At 35.6% G+C, this 15,818-nt stretch overlaps 1 pseudogene; it reads right to left on the reverse strand.

Annotated features, from left to right (window-relative positions):
- Positions 1-12,362: 12,362 nt before the first annotated feature.
- Positions 12,363-13,887, reverse strand: LOC112917692 (splicing factor 3A subunit 3 pseudogene; annotated as a pseudogene).
- Between the last annotated feature and the right edge of the window lie 1,931 nt (positions 13,888-15,818).

Genomic DNA, 15,818 nt, shown 5'->3' on the forward strand with positions numbered 1-15,818 from the left:
TTGGGGCTCAGTTTCCATAACATCTTATTAACTACACTCATTTTGTGACTTTCTGCATACAGTGCCTCTCAGAAGCAGAAATAAAAGTATGCAGGAGTGTGGGGGGGGGGGGGTTGGCCTTGCAGAGACCAGCTAAGTGATGACTAGTTATCAAGGTAGAAACAAGTTTCATACATCAAGCATCCATTATTTGACTCTAATCATCTTACACTATTTTATAATATATTATGTGGTCTTATAGGAACTCCACATTATGTTTTAAGCCATTCCAAAAGATATAGACTTGGCAGAAATGAAATAATAAATACTATTCCAATTTTACCTTTCATCTTTATATTTTAATTTGATTAGTTTTAAAATAGCTTTAATAGAAATATATTCAGTTAGTTCTATTTAAATGTGAACTATAACTGTATACTGGCAAGAAAGAGCTGACAAGATAAAAAAAAATTAAAGAACAAAACTGGATTAAATGTGGTAGATGTATAAATGCAAATGTTTCACCATGTATTGACACTGGGTTCCAGTTAGTCTTTGACTATATCTTTGTTTTTGTTTGTTTGTTTGTTTTTGAGGCAGGGGGGTGCAGAGAGGGAGAGTCTTAAGAGGCTCCACACCGGGTGTGGAGCCCCAGGCAGTGCTCGATTTCACAACCCTAAGATCGTGACCTGAGCCCAAATCAAGAGTCTGACATTCAAGCACCCCATATTTGACTGTACTTTTTATGCACCATATATATGGATCTCTTCTATTAATTTTTCTTAGTGCTTTACTGAAGACAATTTTTTCTTTTTCTTTTTTTTAAAGAGTTTATTCATTTATTTGAGAGAGAGCAAGATTGAGAAGGAGCGAGATTGAGAAGCAGACTCCTTGTTAAGCAGGGAGCCCAATGAGGGGCTGAAGCCCAATGAGGGGCTCAGACCCAGGACCCCAGGATCATGACCTGAACTGAAGGCGGATGCTTAACCGACTGAGCCACCCAGGTGCCCCTGAAGACAACTTCTGTTAACATTTCTTTATATTCACTGTTTCTCTCTGCTGAGTCCATTGTTTATTCCCGAGGAGTGTTTGCTCATTTCTCCGTTAATGGCTAGAAGATGTAGGATGTCCCCTCAATGTCCTAGTAAAATAGCTGTTTTAGGGGAAGGTCATAGTCCATCTCTGCTGATGTGCTGAAAGTGTGATGCTGTGTACATGTTGCGGGCCACTCCTTACCACTATGTAGGTAGGATCAGTAGATTTCACAGTGCCTTTCAGGACTAGCGCCACTACCCTCCCCATCCCTCAGGTATAGACCTCTCAAAGCCTGGCAGATCTTTGCCAGTTCATACTGATAATTCTACCTTTTGGAGATTTTGAGATTAGCTCACTAAATCTGAGGCACATGCAGGTTCATAACCTAGCAAATGTCTGGAGTGGAAGACCTGTCTTACAGGCTGAAGGCTTCTCTAGTCTTTGTCTCCCCTGCACTGCTTCCCAGCAGGGCAGGACTGAGACCCATCCATCCACTGTGCTTTCAGAAGCGGTAAATCTGAGTTCATGTTTTCATGGTGAGCAGTCTACCACCTGTACCACACAGATCTACTTCCTAGATGGGTTTAGAGAATAGCTCCTGCATAGTTGGTGGGGCTTCTTCCTGATGTTAAATTCAGAACAGGAAAGTTAATATAATGAACTATATAGATTCTAATGTTGCAACTGGCACTTATCCTCCTCTTCCTGAACTATTCATTCTAAATTTCCCTTAACCTCATAATCACCTCAGCAATCACTTTAGTAATTTTTGATGACTTACTCATCAGAATGAATGACACCATTATTACAGAGGGATTTGAGTCTTTGGCAGTTATATTTGTTTTAGGATAGGGTTATTTTTCACGTCCTTTCATGGTTACAATGACTCAATAAAGAACTAAGAAGTGCCAGTGATCACATGGTTTCATATCCCTACCTGTCCCATCACATAAAAACAACCTAACCATCATCTGTTGATTAGGATCAATTACCCCTGACTACATGGCAATTCCTTTTCAGGCTGGCTATTCCCTTACCATAAGAAGTCCAAAGTATCCTAGAACAGTCATATTATGTAGTTCATTGAGAACTTTCTCATATTTCCGGATAAGACTGTGTCTCTCTTTAGTGACCAAAAGCTCCAATCCTACACAACCTCAAATTGCAGACACAGGAAGCACAAAATCATTTTAAAGATAAGGGGGATAATTGGGTGACTCCTGATTTTGCCCCATGGATCCCAGATGCGTATCTGGGGAGTGACACATCCCGAGGAGAGACACAGTGCAAAGTCTCTGATTTAATATGTATATGGTACCCTGAAAAAAGTATTTTCTTTCTGGAATTTTAATTCATGTAGTTCTCCTTGCTTCTACAACTATATGATATTTCTAAACTATATTTTTTTATATTTTTATTTTTTTTCCCCAATTGCTACAGTGGTTTGCAGTTACCTTCTACATTCTACATGGAAACAGAAGTTGCTTCAGGCATATCCATTTATACAATGATTAGATTCTGGCAAAAACAAACAAACCGAAATATTAAAGTGTGAATCTTTGGGTAGATGTAAAATTGGAGGAGCTGATGTTGATATTACACATTTTATTAAAACATGTTTACATTGTTTGGAAGTTTTATATTTATATTACACATTCATTTTATTTTATATTTTTATAAAAATATATATGTTTTATATATATCACACCTTATTTTAATTTTTTGCAAATTTAAAACAAGACCAGAGCTTACCATTAGAACATTTTGCTGCATTTATTTATTTATTTATTTATTTATTTATTTATTTATTTAATAAAGAAGGCGGCCTCTAGAAGCTGGAAAAGCCAAGGAAGAGATTGTCCCCTAGAGCTTCTAGCGGGAACTCATGTCTGTCACAAGTTATGCATGAATGCATTCTTGTATGTATGTATAGAAATGGCAATTCATCAGGTGTCCTGAAAACTTCCCTAGCCCCTCTTTTACAAATGACACAAGGTCAGACACATGCAAATGGCTTGAGACTCATAAAGCAATAAACCTTCTATAAAAAAAGTGATTTTGGGTATATTGTATTAGGCATACAGAAAGTCCTATGTGAAGACACTGAGATAGGAAACATCTTAGTAATTTTCAAGTACTAAAAAAACTCTTGTGAATGAAACAATGAAAGTGAAAAGGAACATCCTAAGATAAGATTAAAAAGGTGGGTCTTAGTTTGTGGAAGTCATATCATCACATAATCACTGTTTTGATATTTTCCCTCGCTTATTGGAGACTTGTGGTAGTGAATGAAAAACCAGAACTTCCAGTGTTCACTGTATCCAAAGCTATTATATGTGAAACGTTCATTGGCAGTTACACCCCTGCCATACATTAGCCAGATGATGCAGAAGTAGGCAGTGCCTTCATATCTAAAACTTTATATTGCAATTTTAAAATGTTTTTTGAGGAAGGGAAAAATAATTTGTATGAATATAGATTCTAAGTTGTATATATTTTTTATAATTCTAAAAATGTGAATTTGTGAAGCAAAATTTTGCTAGGTGTTAAATTTAGAAATTTAATATATTATTAAAATGCTGCTAACTGGTTCATGGACTTTAAAAGTAAAATATATCTAACCATTAAAAGTTTTTAAAGAAAATTTCATTTTTGGCTAATTGTAATTATGTCTTTTCTCTTTTTCTCTTTTTTTGTCTAATCGTAATTAAAAGAAAATGTTAAAATACTAGAAGAAAAATAAAAGTGATACGTTCCAACAAAGAACTCAGCGAGTTATATACCAGGAATAAAATACATTCTTGTTAGAAATAAAGCATATATAAACCAAATAATCAACAATGTGAATTCCAATGGATTCTTAAAAAATAAAACAAAAGACTTTATTTTTTACCTACCCCCACTCCCCACAAAGATGTCCATTCCCTAATCCCCAGAACCTGACACCATGTTACCTTACATGGCAAAGGGGACTTTAGAGTTGACTAAATCAAGGATCTTGGGATGGGGAAATTATTCTAGATTTTCTGTGTGGGTCCAATGTAATCATAAGGATCTTTTTAACAGGAGGTAAGAGAGCCAGAGACAGAAGATATGTGACAAAGGAAGCAGAGTGAAATGATGCACTTTGTATGGAGGAAGGGACCATGAGCTAAGAGAAGGAGGTTGTTTCTAGAAGCTGGAAAAGTCAAGGGAACAGATTCTCTCCTAGAGCTGCTGGAAGGCACTCATGCCTGTCAACACCTTGGTGTTGACCCCATGACACCCATTTTAGATTACTGACCTCCAGAACCATAATAGAATATATTTTTATATTTTTGTTGTTCTAAGCTACAAAATAGTTTGTTTCTGCAGCAGTAGGGCATTAATAAAGCATTGCTTTAGCTTATTCTTTCCTAAAGTCATATTGTCCTGCTTAACCTTGCTATTTCAGAGAGATAGTAACCCCTGTGGGGAAGGAATGGTAGAGTAAGGAAAAGAGATGAAATAGCCTGACTGGCTTTTCACAGCAAGGTGACAGCTGCCCCGTGGTTACTGAATCAGTAACTTCTGAGAGGGAGAAGTGTGTGGTAGTATATCTAGATGTTTCTTTCCTTCCCATATTGTTCTGATCATTCATCAGTTTTCCAGGTCTTTTGTACTGAAACTGTACTTGTCTTATGGATGTTCTCGACTGTTTGATTAGAAAGCTGTGTAGGGATGAACGAACATCAATATCTTTCATGATTCTTAACACAAAAAATATCAAGCTACCATCTTTTATGAATTTAAATAAACTGTAACCAGATTTAGCAACACTGGAACAATAGGAACTTTGATGGAAACCAGAAATGTGAATACAAGTTACCATATTCCAAGAAGAATCATCTAAGCGCAAAAGTTCTTTTTAGTGAAGTCACCTTATAGAGACAAATCTGTGTGAGTCTCATCTACTAGACAGCAGCAGCACAGCAGTAGGGCACTGCAGATTGACCTATCCCATAGATTTAGGCTGTTTGAACAAATCAACCAAAAGGGCACCTGGGTGATGCAGTTGGTTAAGACTCTGACTCTTGGTTTCAGCTCAGGTCATGATGTTGGGGTCATGATATTGGGGTCATGTGAATGAGCTATGGGTCAAGCTATGTCCTCTTGCTCAGCACAGAGTCTGCTTCACTTTTTCTCTCTCTTTTCTTCCTTTCCTTCTGCTCCTCTACTTGCCCCCACCCCCCACACACTCTTGCTCACTTGCGTGCACTCTCTCTATCTTCCTCTAAAATAAGTAAATCTTAAAAACAACAACAAAAACAAATCAACTATGGTATAGCATGTGGTCTCCACAAAAACAAAATGAAAATGATATAGCAAAATAGCATTAATCCTTGGGTAGAAATGTAAATAAGTAAGCCTAAAAATTGTGAACACAGATATATGCCCAATACTTTGTAACCTATTCCAAGTCCTAAATTAAAACCAACAGGAAAAGATTGCTGAATCTTAAAATGAAAGACTGGTTGCATTGTTTCTTTATAAGGTCTATGATCTTACTTTCCAGAAGCTGAGAAAGGTGGTAAGGTTTGATCCCTGCTCTTCAAAACAAAGTCTGAGCAGACACTAGAATCCTGAGGGCAGATTCCCCATAGACTTTAACAGGAGGCTGAATTAAGCTCAGGACAAAAAACTCAGAAGGAAACTAGAGTGGTGATAACCTTCTTGGTGTCTCCCTCTGACAGAAAAAATATATTTTGAAATATTTTCTATATTTTTCCTTTTCTTCAAGAAGACTTTCAACAAAGCTGCAAAATGCAGTATTATTGTGTAAATGTAGGGCAGATAATTGCTTCATTTATTAAAAAAAAATTATCTCTACCCTAAACTTCACTCACACTAATATTCATAGTTGGTTCGCCAAGTGTGACACTCCGCTCACACCCTGAAGAAATTTAAAAGAAGAAAACTTTAGAAAGCAAAATGTACTTTGGTAAAATTATTCAATCTGTTGAAGGATAATCATATATATGTTATATGACATCTGTAAGGTCATAAAAGAAATTATTGTTTATATTCAAATCCTATATATTATATGATCTGTATAAAATTACTTAAGACTGGGCAGCCCGGGTGGCCCAGCGGTTTAGCGCTGCCTTCAGCCCAGGGCCTGATCCTGGAGACCCGGGTTGGGTCCCACGTTTGGCTCCCTACATGGAGCCTGCTTCTCCCTCTGCCTGTGTCTCTGCCTCTCTCTCTGTGTCTCTCATGAATAAATAAGTAAAATCTTTTAAAAAAATTACTGAAGACAAAAGCAGCACATAAGTCACCTATTTTTATTTTAAAACATGAAATACACATTGTAGTATTAAAGGACAAATATTTGAAGCAATAGATGGCAGTATTGTTGCATTTTTTAATGTTATTAAGCTTTTGCTCACTTTTACTGCTCATCCAAATCTTTCTAAGGTTTTATAGGTCAATGTATAAAGATATCAGAATCGTTAATTTGGAGAAAAAAAAGAGAGAGAGAGAAATGTTAATTTGAAGACTGCTTTTTTTTTTTTTAATAGACAACTTTGATTTGCATTTCTTCTCTGTATAAAGGAAGTTACCTGGAGAACGACAGGAGTGTGGCAGGAAAGGTTTCCATTCTTTTACATCTGGTCTTCAGAGCTAACCCACAAGGTCAGGAGAGTCGTGAAACTGGCAGTGAGCTGCTGTGGACTCGCCCTACTATCCTTCCTTCAGTTCATTGAGTTTGCAAAGGGTTTTCAAAACATATCGTTTATAATATCTATTTAGCCTTTAAAATCCCTTTGATTCCCACATATGCTTTGATGCTGGAGTTAAATGAGATTTATCTATCTCACACGACTTGCTGTCTGCTGTCCAGAGATATTTTTAAAGAAAATTTTTCAATGAATGAACTAGATCTTATACGGGAGAGAAAATTAAATGGTTTATCTTTGAACAGCACTAACAAGATGACTACAGGAGATATAGACGGAAAAGCTGTAATAATGAGGCTATCATAAAGCCAGCTAGACAGAGAGAGAACAAAGGGGGAAATGAGTAATGGGTCATCCAGTTAAAATTGTTTTCTAGAATTTCAGGGTGTAAATGGAACTACAGGCCCGGACATACTGAATTTAAAGCTTTTGCTGCTACAGGAGTAGCGTTTGAGACCCAAGTAGGCAAAGAATATTTTTTGCTGCATCCATTGACTTCAGTCATACAAGATTTTTCTTGCAAGAGTGCTGGTTTTCAAAAAAGAAAAAAAAAAGCACCGAAATATTTTACTTTGCTTCCTTTTTTTCAAAAAAAAGGAATCAGCTACCAATTGGACTTAATAGCTCAAGTAAGAAGGTACCCATTTAATCTTATCAATTTTTGTGTGGGTTTTCAGTGACAAGAATGCTGTATTGAAGTGTCACACTAAAGTGATGTGTCATCAGTATTCCTTTTTGAATCTTCAACATAATATGGCGGAATTTTGTCATGAACCACAAATAGCAACTAACGTAGGAGCAAGCCTAGTTTCTCTGTACACTTTATAGCATAACCAGAACATGATAAAGAGTCTTTCTTTTGAAATCTCTGTATTTGACTAGATAACATAAAATGATCAGGATCAAAGTTCTTTCTGTGGTTTGATGGGGCTTTTACCTTTTGTCTCCAATTCGATTACCCAACAACCTGCACAAATAATGACCATTCATTTTCTTAGTGATAATGTTAAAAGGATTTGTGATTTTCAATAAACCATTATACATACTACATAATTCTATCCCAGAAATCGCCCTTTAGGAGAGCTGGCCCACTTACTGCAAATCCCGTTGCCGTTTGTGAACAACTAGACGTAGTTTGAACAAGTCAAGAGCCTCAGTCAAATCCTGAATAAAAGTCGGACTACAGAGGAAAAATTCTGGGGATCTGATGCAGGAACTTTCCTGCCACCTTGGGCAGCTTATCATTAGGAAAATGAATATGTTGAAATTATTAATTTTAAGGATTCGATGGTTTTCCAAAGCATTGAATTAATGTTTAAAAGAACAGAGAAACAAGTAGAGAGATCATTTCACTTTCTTTCAAAATGTCCTATAATGTAGAAAGAGTAAATAGAAGACTTTGTTTGGTAAGTTATTTGTATTCATAAAGCACCCCATGCTTATTGTTTGAAAATAGACAATGATAGGGAAATGATTTATAAAAATCCTAAGCAATTTTTAAAATTCATAAAAGTGATTTTTAAATTATGAAAACTAGTTTATAAAACTATTAAACTATATAAAGTAGCCTTTTTATTAATAGTGAAATTGCTGAATCTGTCGTGAAATAATGTCATGAGGGAAAGAAGGCATTCCTCAGCAAAGTTTCTTTCAAAATTATAGAAATGTAAAATATAGTGACTTTAACAAAATCCTCCTAGACTCATTAGCTAGGCAAGATCACATGTCTGTTCCAAGCTAAAGAAATTAAGAAGAATGAAGACTGGTGCAGATATAGCAAGATTGGTTTCCCTGTGTGGGATATACAGCTGTGCTGGCAAAAGAGCAGTATAACAGAGGCGATGCAGTAGGCCCGGTTTAAGTGAGTATTTGTGTCCGTGTTTTTTTCTTTACTTTGCTCCTTAGTGAGGCAGGCCCATTTTGAGGGCCATGAATCTGGCCAGTGAAGGGTGAGCAATCTTCCCTGGCCGGGCTTCACGAGTTAGCATTCGACTGCAGAAGTCATGTCTGTGTTCAAGAGTCCACTTACTATCATGTAGAAATAGAGGGGTTCTTGCTACCTTCTCATACTTAATTCTGCCTTCTATATCTAGCAGACCATCAGACAAACAGGATTTTTAGCTTTTGAGGTTTAGAGCTGCTATCTTAAATTATACCAGGAAAAACTCTCTCAACAATGTTTTTTTTTTTAAAGAATTATTTATTTATTTATTTATTTATTTATTTATTTATTTATTTATTTAACAGAGATTGAGAGAGAGAGAGAGAGGGAGAGAGCAAGCAGGGGGAGTAGCAGGCAGAGGGAGAGGGAGAAGCAGGCTTCCCACTGAGCAGGGAGCCCAATGTGAGGCTAGATCCCAGGACTCCCATATGATGAGCTGAGCCAATGGCAGATGCTTCACCAACTGAGCCACCCAGGTGCCCCTCTACCATGTTTTAAGATACAAATTCACAACTACAATACAACAAAGTTCTAGAGATCTAATGCACCGTATAAGGATTATAGTCAGTAATACTGTATAATATACCTCAAAATTGATAACAGACTAGTCTCAATCGTTCTCACCACAATAGATATGTAGATGATAGATGGTTAGATCGATCAATCGATCGATAGATAGATAGATAGCTAATTATGTGACATGATAGAAGTTCTAGCTAAAGCTGTGGTCATAATTATAACATAAATATATCAAATCAACACATTGTATACCTTAAGCTTACTCAGTATTTTATGTAAAGTTTAGCTCAATAATAAAAAAAAAATGCTTACTCAACTGTGCTGCTGTTTGCCATGCAAATATTTATCAGGGGGCTTATTAAAACATCTTAAATATGCAAAAAGTATACATTTGAAGAATATCTTAAAGAGTACTAGGGGAAAAGCACTTTTTTTTTCATCTAACCAGCTAAAGAAATAAAGTTGAAAACCCTATTATGGCTCTCACTGATATGTTCTCAAGTTTTCTTTCAGAATTAACCAAAACTCAATACTTCAATGTTCTGTTCAATATTTTTCTTTCCATATGTTATTTTACAATAATTACATGTGCAGGTAAAATATATTTAGTGATTTGTTTTCTTGGTCTTTGAACATTATCTAATTTACTACACAATAAATCTTAAAGATTTTTAGTACTATGTAGTATTTTAGTATATATGCATAATGCTACATGTATATTTGTACATATATACATATAATAAATGTATGATAATATAATATATATGTTATACTATGTATATACAGACACATACAGTAGACTCATTTTCCTGTCAGTGAACATGTGAGTCATTTCTGGGTTTCTGATATTGTAAATGATGATGTCATAAAGATTATCTATGGGATTCTTGGCAGAAAAATGCAGATTTTAGACTATCCTTACGAGTGTAATTGCTAGGTCAAGAGATAAATGTATATTCAACTTTAGTAGATTATTCCAAATTTTTCTTTAATGTATTTATAAAACTTTTACTTTGAGCAATTCATGAGTTCTGGTTGCTTCAAATATTTTCCAAATTTCATTATTGTCAGATTTTAATTTTTGCTAAACCTACTGGTAAAAAATAAAATCTTAATTTTTAGTGTTTTAATTTGTATCGCTTTGCCTGATGAAGCTGAACATCTAGTACTAGATTTGTTGCCTATTTGTTTTAACTCTGTGAAATGCTTTTTTTATATTCTGCATCCATTTTTCTTTTGCAGCGTTTGTATTTATCTTATTGTTGGTTGAATGTCTTATAGGGCCACCTGGATGGCTCTGTTGGTTAAGCGTCTGATTTTTTATCTCAGCTCAGGTCTTGATCTTGGGGTCACACATTCAAGCCCTTTGTTGGGCTCCACACTGGGCATGGAGCCTATTTTACTTTTGTTTTTTTGATTATATAGATTTGCATTTAGCTTCAGTCAATAAATTCCTTCACATTTTCTGTCTTGTTTATGACATTATTGACATAACTCTCTTCTGAAGATCATAAGGATATTCTCTTGAGTTCCATTGTAAAGGATACTTTCACGTTTAATATTTAATCCAACTGGACTTGATTTTTGTGTGTGTGTGTTGGTGAAAGGTAGGCATTCTTTTTCTTTCAGAAAATGGGAAACTGTTGAAAATCATCAGTTTTTTCCATACTGATGGACAGCTCCACCTCCACTGCAATCATACCTGAAGTTTCCTATTTTTCCCTATAAATCACAATGTTTCTCGCTACTCTACTTTCTGTAATACCTGAAAAAAATCTGCAAATTTATTGCTATTTGTTTCTTAAATTCTTGGAAGTATTTACAAGTAAAAGTAATTGGATCTAAAGTTTGTTGGCACCCCCTGTTTTTCATTTTAATTTTGCATATAAGAAAATTCACTTCTTTTTAGTGTGATTGAGGGTGTTTCGTTCTATATATGGTTTATTGAGAGTTTTTATAATAAATGGATATTAAATTTTGCCAAGTGTCTGTGCATCTATTGAGATGATTGATTGATCACAGTTTTTCTTTTCTTATGTTTCAGCCTATTGATATGGGATATAACATTGCTTGGATGGCAAAATTTGCAGTAATCTTGTTTTCCTGGGATAAATTACAATTGGACCCAATGTTTGTCTTCTCTATAGAGTCCTGCATTTGATTTGCTCATATTTAATTTAGAATTTTTGAATTTATGTTCATAACTAAACTCTTAGTTTTTGTTTGTTTATTTTTTGCTTGTCTGTTGCTTTACAATATATTTATCTGGTCCGTGAATGAGTTAAGCTACACGTGAATTGGAAAGTGTTTCTCGACCTCTTATTTTCTAATAGTTTCTTTTTTCTAATAGTTTTTATAAATGGTATTATTTACTCCTAAAATATTTGGAGAAAGAAAACAATAAAGCTATTCAAGGCTGAATTCACTTTCAGGGCATAAGGCTTTCAATTTTCAAAAAACAAATACAGGATGATTTATCTACTTCTTGAGTGACGTTCCATAGTTTTTTTTTTGTTTTTTTGTTTTGTTTTGTTTTCCCATGGCATTTGTACATTTTATCTAAGTTGTTTAAGGAGAGAAGCTTTTGAAGTACAGATTTAATTTCTTTAATAGGTGAGAATATGCAGGTCTCCCACAGGTTTTTTTGGTTTTTTTTTTTTTGTTTTTTTACAGTTATAGGAAGTTTGTGTCCCTGAATTTTTTATTCCATCTATCTTTTCACATTTATTGGTATAAATACGTTAATAATTGTATCACATGTTTTTAATATCTCTAGTACTTAATCTTAGTGTATTCTTTTTTTTTCCTGGATTAGACTTTCTAGTTACAATCTTGTTCCTTATGTTTTGTTTTGTCTTGTTTCATTAATATATGTTCTTATCTCTATTATTTCCCTTCTACTTTTTATGGGTTTAAATTGCATCAGATTTTGTCAAACTTCATATTTTAATTCTTGAACCATTTATTTATAGAATTCTTTCCTTTTTTTTTATTTTCTGACAGAATCTTTTAATATAAAACAAAGATAAAACACATCTCAGCCTTGCAACCTGCCAGCATGCTTTGGTTTTCACAAGACTCTGCACGCTGGACCTTAAGACTAAGTAGGAGAGTCTTTAAGGAGCACTTGGTTGGGAGAAATAGAAAAAGGAGATTTCAGGTAAGCCTGGGCAAGCCCAGAAGCTGAGCTACATCCCTGAACACTAGAGCAGTCCTTGTCTCTTCAGGTCCTCATAGGGCTTCTTATTCACCACGTTCCCACTGGAGTATTCATAGTCTTCCTCGGTGTCAGGCTGCCATTGCTCTGATGCCTTCTGCAGTTTCAGCTTGGCCCACAAGGAGACAGCATCTTCGATCTGTGTCACGTTAGCCAAGTGGGCAGTGTTTGGGATGCCCAAACACCTCATGCCGTGGGCATGACGCCACTCAGCAAAGTGCCGCTGGAAGGCCTTGGGACCTCGGTACCTGTAATTTCCACAAATCTCACACTTATAGTTGATGTTTAGACCATGAAGCTTATACAGCCAGTAGGGAAATAGGTTTGCCATCCCAGCCGAGGGGCAAGTTTTTGGGGTTGTAAATGATCTCATTCTCCTCATCTTCACTTTCACTCTCACTGATCTTCTCTTCCTCTTCTTCTTCTCGTTCCTCCCCTGTCCTCACCTGCTTGCGTTGTACATTTTCATGCATGGGATGCTGCTGTTCCCCAAGAATCTCTACATATTCATAGATCTGGGCTTCTAGGAAGGCAATGTCTTTGTTCCTCTCAGTGTCTCGCTTGGTGCCTTTTGACTTGGGATTTTTGGCAAACAGGGAGGTGTCAAGTGACTCCAGGGACTTTCCTTTGGTGCTGAAGAGCCTCTGGGCTCGCTCTTCTAGGGTCCCACCACACTTCAAGCCTAGAGCTAAGAGTGCAGATTTCAATCTGTCCAGACCCAGGGAGGCCAACTCCTCCCAAGAAGAGATGCAGACAGGTCAAGATGGGCTCCAGCATGGGTCAGGGCACTGCTTGTCTCTTTAGGCCATCCAGGAAAGGTACTGTTCTCCCACTTCTTCTCAAATTCATTCTGAATCTTCCCAAAAAGTTCATTCTGATCTTGGAGGGGCTTGACTCGATCTGTGTAATCTTAAAGGTAATCAAGCAGCATCTCCAGGTCTCTCTTATAGTCAGCATTTTTCCTCTCTTTAGGAATGTCAAATAACTGGTCAAAGATGGACAGATAGGTAATATAATCCAGTTTCTCTGAGGCCTTGAGATTAATGTATTTGAGGTGACAGTCATGGAGGTCGAGATAACGACCATATCCCTCTTCATCTGTGAACTCCACCAAGTTTTGTGCCTCTTCACTTGGATTCTCTCGAGCCTTCAGAAGCTCCTCAAATTCCACTGACATTGGCACACAAATCTCATTTGGGTGTTTCCGATGGAATTCTTTTATTTGCTTGAGTCTATTATAAAATTCAGCAAATTCATTGGGTCCTGAAATGGCATTGAGTTCCTCCTTTCATAACCCATCCTTATCATCATGCAAATCCTGCAGGTTCCCACTCACTTCCATATACCTATCCTGCATGGCCCGTGTGCGGTGGTCAGAATTGGTCTGGTCCAGGAGCGTGGACTTACTTCTTAGTGAGCATCTCTTTGGCCATGACGTCCATGAGCTGTTCCTTCACCTCATTGTACCGCCGCTGCTGCACTAGGATCATCTTCATGTTTCCTCCCGCGGGTTCAGACCCCCGACCAAGTCTTTCTTTTCTAATGCATCAGATGAGGCTGCAATATTCCTAAAGCACTGCTAACATGCATTCCACAAGTTTTGATTTACTATATTTAATTATTATTCAAGTGAAGATAAATTTCGTAAGTTTCTTTGTAACTTCTTTCACCACCAGTAGATTATTTAGAGTTTTATTACTTAACTTCTGGATATATATAACTTATTCTGCTCTTGTCAGAGAACATAAACAAATAATCACAGCCCTTCAAAATTAATTGATCTTGTCCTATTTTATGATCAATTAATTATAATTTACCAATTAATTTTGGTAAATGTTTCTTGTCAGCACAAAATAATGCATATTTTTTCTTAGGTGCAATTTTCCATAAAATTTATTTAAATTGGTTTTGTTAAATCAATCAGATTTACTGTATCTTTCCTGAGTTTTCTCTGGCCTGGTAATCCATACAAAACACTACAACAAGATTTGCTTTATTTGTTCATTAATAAATCCACATATAAATCAACTGCCTAGACCAGGTTGTGACAGGAATAATACATCTTTCTTTTAATGCCTCTTTGTCTATATATTTAATATTTTCTTGTTAATATATTGTATTTAGAAAGAATAATACAAAATGTTGTTTTTTCCCTCTACTAATTTCAATTTCTCAATATGTAATTCGTAGTAAAAACTTTAAATGTATAACAGTAATTTTCAAACCTCCACTTATAACTAAATAAATGCATGCTAAAGAAAAAAAGTTCAAGTGCTCATAGGTTAAAAATAGCTGTCAAATAATAGAGTTCTGATTTAATTTCCTCTATGAATTTAGTATAAACTATATCACAACCATGTAATATCATAAACTATACTATGTATTATTTTGCATAATGATTTATATTGGTTTTTATCCTAAAATCAATAAAATTAAAAATGTCAAACATTTCTTGCTTATACTAAAAAATAAGAAAAGAGCCTAAGTTGGGAATTGGGGCTGGCAGAAATTAGCACACAGAATTTACTTCTAGTTTCTAGATATTCTACTTGTCAGATCAGTTTTCAAATATGAGGCAACCCAATTGATAGCAGCTCAAAAGTCTGAAGTAAATTAAAACAAGAGTAACATATAAGTAAATTGAGTAAGCACATGTACTTTCTTTTCTTTTTTTTTTTTAAGATTTTATTTATTTATTCATGAGAGACACATAGAGAGAGAGACAGAGACATAGCCAGAGGGAGAAGCAGTCTCCTCAAAGGGAGCCCGATGCGGGACTTGATCCCTGGACCGCGATCACGCCCTGAGCCAAAGGCTCAACAGCTGAGCCACCTGGGCATCCTGCGCATATATTTTCTGATGATTGATTATTCTTTAATAGTTTAAGCAGACCTTCACTAGCAGCATTTATTTATGTAATATATTTAATATGGTTGTAGAGGCCAGATGCCAGGATGGGTAAAGAGAATTAAGTACCCTTATAGCAAATCAAATCACCATGCAGCAAATTATATCACTTTTTTTTTAAGTTTTATGGCCTTATAGTTTGAGACCTCCTTGATTTAGTGATTATCAAGAATCTCTTTTAGTGCCATGAATAGATTAATCAGCCATTTAAATTGCCCTAGCAGTTCTTTGACCTAAATGAATAATTTTAATTTTTCTTTGGATCATTTCCATTAAAAACAGCATTTGGTTTTAGAATAATATATTTTTTCTTTTCTGGAATGTATAGCCCTCATTTATTTTCAAGAATTCCTTTAGAAAAAGTTTCTTTATTCCTTCCTATACAAAAGTGATGCAATGATCAATCTGTGCATTTTTAAGTGAGGCTTGAATTGAATTGATCCTGAGTTAATAAAAACAATGATAAATGGATGAGTTTTCAGAATAGTATTCCAGATTTTCCGTCAAAAAGCCCAGTTTA

The sequence above is a fragment of the Vulpes vulpes genome, chromosome 15 (genome assembly GCF_048418805.1).
Source record: "Vulpes vulpes isolate BD-2025 chromosome 15, VulVul3, whole genome shotgun sequence".
In the NCBI taxonomy this organism is placed as follows: domain Eukaryota; kingdom Metazoa; phylum Chordata; class Mammalia; order Carnivora; family Canidae; genus Vulpes; species Vulpes vulpes.